Genomic DNA, 10,955 nt, shown 5'->3' with positions numbered 1-10,955 from the left:
ATCAAAAATCACCATCTTCTCTTGGTCATACTCAACTTCAAAGTTTATTGAACTAGCTCTAATCATGAGGGGTGCTATCTTGCTTTGCTAGTTTGAGACTAACTTTGCTACTCTAGTAACCATTTTTAACTTAGACCAAAGTTAACTATAAAAGTAACTCTTTGAATAAACAAGTAAAAACTTGTAAGGTAGAAACTTGGGATAGGCTTATGGTAAGAAATGTAAGACTATGGTGCCTTGCCCCAAAGGGCTTTGCACTTTGCAAGAATATTAGCTTGCCTTGGTAGTTCTCAAGGTTCTCCTCCTCCTCTTCTTGGTAGCAACCTTCCTCTTCCGGGTATTCTCCGGTGCTAGCGTCTAAATTTGAATACGAGTATAATTACTCAACTAATTTAATGGCTATTCCATACATCACATATATTCACACAAACTATTCTAAGCACACAATTAATCTAATTAGGGTGCATTGGTGGTGTTGCTTGAGGAGAAATAATTTCCTCTGATTTAATATGTAAATGATAGTTTCCATAGGGTTCTTGAGAAATAATTTCCTCTCATTAAAATCTTCTTAAGATTTAATTTCTCAAATAATCATACATGAATTTATATTGACCTAAGTCAACATTCATTATCATCACTTGAGAAAATGATTTAAATGAGGTAGACCACCTCATACCATTTAATAATTCTACAAATGATTTAAATCTCCAAGTATTTCATATAAGAGTGTTTGTCCAGGGGTTCAAACATCTCATGAATTCATTTGGGACAAGATTTAAATGAAGTAAAATACTTCATATGATTTGCATAATAGTTTTGGACAATATCACTTAAATAAACTAGCCATATTGTCCATTAATTAAACTAGGGCATGATCATGCAAAGTGACCACACCATTTTCTTGCAGAAACAATTAGTGTAAGTAAAATGTGAGCTATTGGAGTTGGAATTAACTTAATATCTATTTTGGTTGATTTTTAATAATTATTTGAATATGAAAAGTCCCTGCCTTATTCTTTTTATCATTTTATTTCTACAACAGACCTTGAAGTGGGACCAGTGGCATATTGTAGAACTTTTAACTAGCTTTCCAACAATATGCAATTTGTTAAATTTGGCCAAGCCAAACAGATTCTACGAATTTTCAAAGTGGGGTTCAATATTGAATTTGAATTGAATTAATTAAACTGGATTTGAATTAATCGGGCCGGCGGGAAAACTAGGTGGGCTGAAACTGTTTGAAAAAGAGAGCAACGGCCCAGTAACGCAGCTGGTGCGCTTGGGCCGCCTGACAGAGTGGGGGCCACTCGTCAGCGACTTATAAAAGCCGAATCGGTATGGATCAACGAGAAGCGTTGGATTATAACGCGATCGAACGACGCAGGGTCGTCGTCTTCTCCGACGAGAGTCCGACGCTCTGGCGGCGAGCCTAGGGGGTCGAAGCGCTAACCGCGGGTCCGGAGAGCGGCGGCGGTGGTCGAGGCGAGGTTGTCGATGAAGAGGAAGCAGCCTGTAGCACTGGCGTCGCTCGAGGAGGCTCCAGTCGACGGCGATTGCACCAGGGCTTCCGCGGCTCCGATCGATCGATTGGGCTTGCTCCGGCTTCGATTGAGGTAGCTAATGGTGCGAGGAGAAGCAGGGATGGGAGGAGAATGGATTGGTGTGCTCAACTTCGTCCAGAGAACGTGCTATTTATAGAGAAGCTCGAGTGCTGCGGGGCAGTGGCAAGGTCGACAAGCTCGCGGCGATTCCGGCGAGCGGTTGGGCTAGGCGAGGGTGCAGCGACGTTCTCCTCGTCCAGGCGAAGCTAGAGGTAGCGACAACATGGTCGAGCGGCGTCTGTGGCGCTCGCATTGCTTCCGTGTCTGCGGGCGGCGTTCGCGGGATCTGCTTCGTCGTCTCCGGCGGCGGCGGTCCAGGGGTTGGTCGCAATCATGTCTGGCGCGGCTGAGGTGTCACGGCGATGCTCGACGAGGTGCTGGAGGGGCCAAGGGCTGCGTGTACTGGCGAGGTGGCGCGTGGCCAGGGCGTGTCCGCGGTGTGTCCACGCGCGACGCGAGCGGCATACTGGCGGGTTTCGGGCGCGCGTCCTTCGGCGTTGGTCGTCGTCGAGCTGGACCGTGGCATGGCTAGGGAGAAGTAGAGGAGTGCGGTGGCGAGGTGTGGCACCAGGGCCAGTGCTAGCGACGAAGGGAGAGAGGGGAGGCTCGTCGGGGTGGCGACATGGCCGGCATGGCCATGCACATGTGAGCTAGCCTCTCCTCTTAGGGTTAATGTGCAGCATTGAGTGAGAGAGGGGGCAAGGGGACCAGATAGGGTAGTTTAGGGCAGGTTAGGGTTAAGTAGAGCACTATTTGAAATAGTGTCAAATAGTTCCATATTTGTAATTTACAAATTTGTCCAAATTTGAATGTGTTCAAAAGGTGGCAAGAATTGAATTGTGTGTGTTTGGTTAAGTTGTAAATGACCAGAGAAGATGAGAGGTGGTGGTGGATTTGTCAAATTCAAAGAAATGCAAAAATGGCTAAGTGTGAGATTGTTCCACTTAATAAAAAGTTGCAACTTTACATGAGCATAGAATCTGATCCAAAATGAATTTGCCATGGTGTTCTTTACAAAAAGTGTTCACCTTGATGTGCCCTTGGATGAGGTGCAAAGAGTTGACAAAGTTTAGTTTGAAAATTTTGAATTGCAAGGGCTCAAAGTAGTGATCAGACTAAAAATGGCAGATTTGACCATTATCATATGTGATCCAAACTTGAGTTTGAAATTCATTTGATTTGTGTTTATTTGATTCCAAAAGTTGTAATAAGTGTTTGGTAACATTATTCAACTAATGGTGAAGACCAAAATGGTCCAGGGTCAAAATTTATAAAAATGGCATAAGCCATATGTGAGGGTTTTAGGGTTTTTCTTTTATTTGATTTCTTTCTCTTTTTGATTTATTTGGTTGGTGATCTTCTCATGATCACATTAGGGTTTTAGAGTGTAGCACATACACATAATAACAATCATCATGGCATATCACTCAAATGCACAAGTCCTATGCATGGCACTATATGCAATTTAAAAGTTTTTGTTGGTTTGAAATTTTGCTCTCTGGAATCTTCTAACTTTTTTTATTGAAATTTGGGATGTTACAATTACCCAAAGCTACTGAAAGTTTATGGAACAAAGAAATCCATTCAACACAGTAAAAGAGGCAATGTGAAATAAAAGGCAGAATCTGTCAAAACAGAACAGTCCGTAAAGACGAATTTTTTCGAGGAACTTAACATGCTCAGATGAAGAAGCTCAAATTGAATGAAAGTTGCGTACATATCTGAGGATTACTCATGATTTTTCTCAGATTTTTCTGAGTTTCCTACAGAGAGATCTACTCAAATTCGTGACAGCAAGAAATCTGTTTCTGCGCAGAAATCCAAATCTAGTATCAACCTTACTATCAAAGACTTTACTTGGAACAACAATGCAATAAACATGATAAGGAGAGGTTGCTACATTAGTAAAAACTTCCAAGACACAACAAAAAAGTAGCAAAATAAAACATGGGTTATCTTCCAAGAAGTGCTTTCTTTATAGCCATTAAGATGGGCTCAGTAATTTTAATGATGCTCTCGTAAGAAATAAGAGTTGAAGCAAAAGAGAGCATCAAAAGCAAATAAGAAACAATTTTAAGTCTAACCCACTTCCTATGAAAAGGAATCTTGTAAATAAACAAGTCATGTAAGCATAATGCAATAAGCATAGGAAAACAAGACAAGCGCAACTTCAAGATTTTCAGCGAAAAGAGAGGTGTTTTAGTAACATGAAAATCCCTACAACCATATTGTCCTCTCTCATAAAGATTTTCAGTAGAATCATGAACAAACTCAACAATATAACTATCACATGAAACATTCTTATCATGAGCTACATGCATAAGATTATTACTCTCCACATAAGCATAGTCATTACTATTAATTGTAGTGGGAGCAAATTCAATAAAATAGCTATCATTATTATTCTCATCACCATAATCATCATATATAGGAGGTAAAGTATCATCAAAGTAAATTTTCTCCTCCATGCTTGGGGGACTAAAAATATCATGCTCATCAAAACCAGGTTCCCCAAGCTTAGAATTTTCTATAGCATTAGCAACAATGGTGTTCAAAGCATTCATACTAATAACATTGCCATTAGCATGCATATAAAGTTCCATAGGTTTCTTAATTTTCTCTTCAAACACCTCATGTCCTAACTCAAGATAAATACTATAAAGATCTCTAATATTTTTGTTGTTTTCCATTAAGCCTAACTAGTGAAATCACACAACTTAGTGTTCTCAGGAGTATCCATTTTAATAATAAAAATAAGTAAAGCAAACGAAATTAAGTAAAGTAAAACAAGTAACTAATTTTTTTGTGTTTTTGATATAAAGAAAGCAAACAAAACAGAAAATAAAATAAAGTAAAGTAAAGCAAGACAATAACAAAGTAAAGATATTGGATGTGGGAGACTCCCCATGCAGCGTATCTTGATCTCCCCAGCAACGGCACCAGAAATTTAGCTTGATGACGCGTGAAGCACACGTTCGTTGGGAACCCCAAGTGGAAGGTGTGATGCGTACAACAGCAAGTTTCCCTCAGTAAGAAACCAAGGTTATCGAACCAGTAGGAGATGAAGGCCACGTGAAGGTTGTTGGCGGAGGAGTGTAGTGCGGCGCAACACCAGGGATTCCGGCGCCAACGTGGAACCTGCACAACACAATCAAAATACTTTGCCCCAACTTAACAGTGATGTTGTCAATCTCACCGGCTTGCTGTAAACAAAGGATTAAATGTATGGTGTGGAGAATGATGTTTGTTTGCAAAGAACAGCAGAGAACAATGATTGCAGTAGATTGTATTCAGATGTAAAAGAATGGACCGGGGTCCACAGTTCACTAGTGGTGTCTCTCCAATAAGAAATAGCATGTTGGGTGAACAAATTACAATTGGGCAATTGACAAATAGAGAGGGCATAACAATGCACATACATATCATGATGACTAATATGAGATTTACTTAGGGCATTATGACAAATTACATAGACCGCTATCCAGCATGCATCTATGCCTAAAAAGTCCACCTTCGGGTTAGCATCCGCACCCCTTCCAGTATTAAGTTGCAAACAATAGACAATTGCATTAAGTATGGTGTGTAATGTAATCAACACAAATATCCTTAGACAAAGCATTGATGTTTTATCCCTAGTGGCAACAGCACATCCACAACCTTAGAACTTTCTGTCACTGTCCGAGATTCAATGGAGGCATGAACCCACTATTGAGCATAAATACTCCCTCTTGGAGTCACAAGTATCAACTTGGCCAGAGCCTCTACTAGCAACGGAGAGCATGCAAGATCATAAACAACACATATATGATAGATCAATAATCAACTTGACATAGTATTCCATATTCATCGGATAGCATTACAAATAGACGATCTTGATCATGATAGGCAGCTCACAAGATCTAAACATGATAGCACAAGCGGAGAAGACAACCATCTAGCTACTGCTATGGACCCATAGTCCAAGGATGAACTACTCACACATCAGTCCGGAGGCGATCATGGTCATGTAGAGTCCTCCGGGTGATGATTCCCCTCTCCGGCAGGGTGCCGGAGGCGATCTCCTGAATCCCCCGAGATGGGTTGGCGGCGGCGGCGTCACAGTAACTTTTCTCGTATCGTGGCTCTCGGTAATAGGGTTTTCGCGACGGAGGGAACAAATAGGCGGAAGGGCAGAGTCGGGGGAGGCACGAGGGCCCCACCCCACAGGCCGGCGCGGCCAGGGGCCCCACCGCGCCGCCCTATGGTGTGGGCGCCTTGCGTCCCCTCTTCGTCTCCCCTTCAGACTTCTGGAAGGCTCCGTGCAAAATAAGACCGTGGGCTTTTGTTTCGTCCAATTCCGATAATATTTCCTGTGTAGGATTTCTGGAACCAAAAACAGCAGAAAATAGGAACTGGCGCTTCGGCATCTCGTTAATAGGTTAGTGCCGAAAAATGCATATAAATGATGTAAAGTGTATATAAAACATGTGAGTATTGTCATAAAACTAGCATGGAACATAAGAAATTATAGATACGTTTGAGACGTATCACACCGCCACGAATGCCTAGCTCACTTCCACTAAGGGATTTTCTCGAGGCGGAAACCGGGCCTTTACAAGGTTCTTGGGGCACACATCCACAACCAAATTGGAGGCTCCCAAATCTGTAACAACAACAAGAAGAACAATATCAACTACAAACAACTAGGGTTTCTCAAAAGAGGAACACTAGCAAAGGGGCCCTCAAGCATATGAGGGTAAAATGCAAATCGCTTCGGTGAAGATGTAGATCGGGGTCTTCTCCTTCGAATCTCCAAAGATCAAGAGCTTTGGTTGGGTGGAGGAGGAGATCTTGTGATTCTTGTGTTTCTTGAGGTGGCTCTAATGGTGATGAACTTGGCAATGAAATGAGCAGCTTGGGGAGGAGGAAGGAGGGGGGTATAAATAATCTGGTGTAAGTGAGGGCCGGATAATCCCCCCCCCCCCCTAAAAATCCAGCCTCCGGCAAATTCCGGGCAAAAGTCCGGCCCCTGTCCAGAAGGTTACTGCGCGACATCATCGAAAGTCCTTTGCCAAATTTCAAGGACCGGATATTTTGCAAATATCCGGCCCGGAAAATCCGGCCTGGTGAATATTTTCCTGCTTCCATTTGACTTGTTTTTCCACGCAAAACAACCATATATACTTACATATATATTATTTGCACCATATCATCAAACATTAGAGTATCACATATATTGACATCAAACATTCAAAACATAAACCGAGAGATGTTCTTTCAATCTCCCCCTTTTTGGTGTTTGATGACAATATACGGATTTGCAATAAAAACACTAGAAGGAGCCAACATGTTCTCAAAGGATAGAGGCACTCCGCCTACATGTGTGCATACAAGTAGTTTGCATTTGAATACAAATGCACAACATATAGGTGCGAGGTGCCTCAACACAAAAGATATCTAACATTAGCTCAAACAAGAGACATATGCATATGTATAGTTGAGACAAGGTGATAGAGATCATACCCATATGGAGATATATAATACCGGATATTTAAATAACACACCATATCATAAACCTTGGTCTCAACATATAGAATTCCGAAATCCTTAACACAATGTCCCACAACCACACATATAACATAGTTTTGAACGAACAAACCAAGCCAAATAGTTCAAACAAATGACATAAAAGAGGACACAAGCGATAAAGGAATGGTAAACGCATATGCTTGTGCCCTACCCATGCAAATCCCATAGAGAAGGCCTAAATAGAACACTTCTCCCCCTTTGGCATCGAGACGCCAAAAAGGGAAAAGCGCGATGCTACGCGTCCCACGGAGATCACTCGGAGCCCGACTCGAAGACATACTCGTCATCACTGTCAGCAGCTGGAGGAGAGGCGCGAGCGATGTTGGCCCTCTAAATACTGAGCTCGAGGTCAGACCACGGAACCTGAGAAGAGTGCTACCCACTGTAGGTGGGGTGAACTGGAGGCTGAGGAGGAGGCCCTTGCTCACCACTGAGCCTGTGTAGAATGACCACCTGAGTATGCTGAATCTCTGAGCACTGACGGCTGGACTCAAAGTTCTCCTTGTGAATCTCAATGTTCATGCACAGAACATTGCGCTGGAACCAACTGAGCTTCTTCACATGCTTCTGAATCAGAGGTGTAGCAACAGGACGACCAGGTGCATAACCACTAGAGCGGGCATCTCCCATAAATGAGCCAGAAACTGGTGCAACAAGGGCAACTGGCTTCTTCGTATATGCCTTCTTGAATGTGTGACTCTCTGTAGGAAACTGACTCATGTCTTCTGCTAGCGCAGTGTTGTTGATGAGAAGCTGAATGTTTGGAGCATAGGGCATAGTTGTCTGGGAAACCATGGCATCATGAATCTCATTAAAGATATAGTCCATGATATCAAGAGTGAAATATGATTCCTCATCACCATCCTGAGCACACTGAAAGGCGAGATGCATAAGGTCCACTAGAGCTCCACGAAGAGCATCATTGTTCCCACCACTTGGAGCAATTGTGGCTCTAAAGAAGCATAGCAGCTGACCATAAATAGGTAGAAGCCCCTTGGTAGTACCAACAGCTCCAAACTGGTCATATAGATCATATAGCACATCCTTATCAGTCTTCTGAGGTCCATGGAGGCGGTGACCACCTTCATAGGGAAGGCCAAGAACCGCAGCAAACCGGAGAAAAGAGGCCGCACAGGGAGAGGAGCCAGACATCCACTGAATAGTGCGCTCTTCATCCTTCTTGAAAGCGAGATTAGCATAGAATTGCTTGATTAAATCAGGACTGTAGTCGCACTGGACCTTCATGAGCTTCTGCAACCCCATCCTTCCAGTAACCCAAATAGCATCCTCAAAATGATCATTCTGAGAGAGAAGTTCCACATCAATGACTTGCATAGGTCTCATCTTCTTCATAGGTTCATAGATGTCCTTGAAAATATAACTCCGCTCCATGCACCAGAAGCGCTGATCCTCAATATCAATATCCCTCTCAACATCGTCATACCAGTTCTTCTGTCTGATAGCAGCATAAGAGATAATATCCATAGTCTTGTAGTTCTCCCTTGTTTCCTTGCCTTTCTGCCTCAGAGTGGCGGACTTTCTTGGAGCGTTCTGTGCAAACTCATCACTCGACCTATGAGTCCGAGAGCGCCTCCGAGTACCACTACCTGTGATAGACAAAGATGGATAGCATGGAGAAAAAAAATGCTCATAAGTCATGTAATAATACAGTAGTAAACTTTATATGCATACTAGGAGTCGATAATGGGTTAGACAAGGTAGATCAATAGAAACTGCAGCAGCAGAAAACTTCCTAGGCCGGATAATCCTGGGTCCCTAGGGGGTGGATAATCCGGCCAGCGCGGGGGCCGGATAATCCGGCCCTATGAATCTACAGAAAACTTGAGAAAATCCATGTCTAGAACCAGATCGGCCTCATAGCATGCAAATGTAGTACACTACACATGATTTGGAACAACTAGACAACATCCCCATCAAGAAAATAGCACATATAAATCACAACACCTAGGGTTAGGGATTGTGAGCCATACCCTCTTCCATTGGAGGAGCCGCTTGGAGGGGATGAAAGCTAGGAGGGAGGAACACCCGATCCACCCAAAAAAATCCGAGAGGGGGCGGACGGAGCGGCTCCGGCGAGGAGGGGCGACGCCGACGGGTTTGAGAGGAGAGAGAGAGAGGGGCGTGGGGGAACTGGTTCTGGAACCGTTCACCCCGCGGCCTCTCCTCAAATCCCTCGCACCCTGCCCAGGCCGGATATTCCGGCCCTAAGTTAGGGCGGATAATCCGGCCGGGCCGGATTTTCCGGGGTATCGTGGGGCCGGATTATTCGGTTTTCTGGAAAATCGAGAACACCGGAAATCCTGCCTATCTTTTGTTGGTTATTTGCCTATGCCCATATGTGATGCAATAAGATATCACGTCACATATAAGATGCAAATTGACCAATAAGATGAGACAACCGAGATCATCCGACCGAAACCACTCAAACTCCAAGTTTTTACGAAAACATGACATAGGGAGCAAGATGGAAATGGCTTATAGATGAGTGTGGGCTTGGGTTTAGAATGTTCGAACTGTTAATGGTACATGATCACTCAAGTTTGCAAGATAAGAGCACATAAAGGCCAAACTAGAGTGATTTCCCATAATAACAAGTAGATGCCAAATAAAATCCAGTTAACATCCAAATAACCCCAACTCTTCACAAAGAAGAGTGTGGTGACCTAGGCCACCATGTAGGAGTGTTTTGGTTTGGCACCGCAAAGATATATCTTGGGCCCAAAACCAGTACTCGTCATTGAAGCTCACATATCAATATGTATGATATAAAGAGAATGATTTCTTACTATTGGCATTATGGGGGAGGGATAGCTCAATAGTTTAAACCGCACTCTCCCTATTTCCATGCCCACATCTAAACCAAATAAAGTTTTGAGACGAAGGTGTGTTTGCAAGATGGTCAAGTGATACTCCTTGAATCAATGATATTTAGCTCATTCCTCAAATAGAAAAACCTTGCTTCATCAAGAGGCTTCGTGAATATATCGACAAGTTGATCTTTGGTAGGAACATAGCATAGCTCAATATCACCACGAGCAACATGATCCCTAATAAAATGATTCTGAATCTCAATATGCTTCGCTCTTGAATGTTGCACCGGATTATAAGCAATCTTGATGGCACTTTCATTGTCACATAAAAGAGGCACTTTGTCACAAGTGACACTGTATTCCTTTAAAGTTTGCCTCATCCATAACAATTGAGTGCATCCACTTGCGGCGGCAACATATTCGGCTTCGACGGTGGAGAGAGATATACAATTTTGCTTCTTAGAAGACCAACAAACCAAGGACCTACCAAGGAATTGGCAAGCCCCGGAGGTTGATTTCCTATCATCCTTGTCTCCCGCCCAATCCGCATCGGTGTATCAATTGAGAAAGAAACTTGAGCCTTTAGGATACCAAAGACCATATCTTGGGGTATCAACTAAATATCGAAAGATTCTTTTGAGAGCCATCATGTGATTCTCCTTAGGAGAAGCTTGATACCTTGCACACACACCAACACTCAACACTATGTCCAGTCTAGATGTACAAAGGTAAAGCAATGATCCAATCATGGATCGATATACCTTTTGATCCACCTCTTTACCATTGTGATCAAGTGCAAGATGATATTTAGTAACCATTGGAGTGGCTACTCCCTTCATCTCCGTCATCTTGAACCTCTTGAGCATGTCTTGGAGATATTTTGCTTGATTGATGAAAGTCTCTTCTCTCAATTGCTTGATCTCAAAACCAAGAAAAAACCTCATCTCTCCCATCA

This window comes from Lolium perenne, chromosome 1 (assembly GCF_019359855.2).
Source record: "Lolium perenne isolate Kyuss_39 chromosome 1, Kyuss_2.0, whole genome shotgun sequence".
In the NCBI taxonomy this organism is placed as follows: Eukaryota; Viridiplantae; Streptophyta; class Magnoliopsida; order Poales; family Poaceae; genus Lolium; species Lolium perenne.
This window is presented reverse-complemented; position numbering follows the sequence as displayed.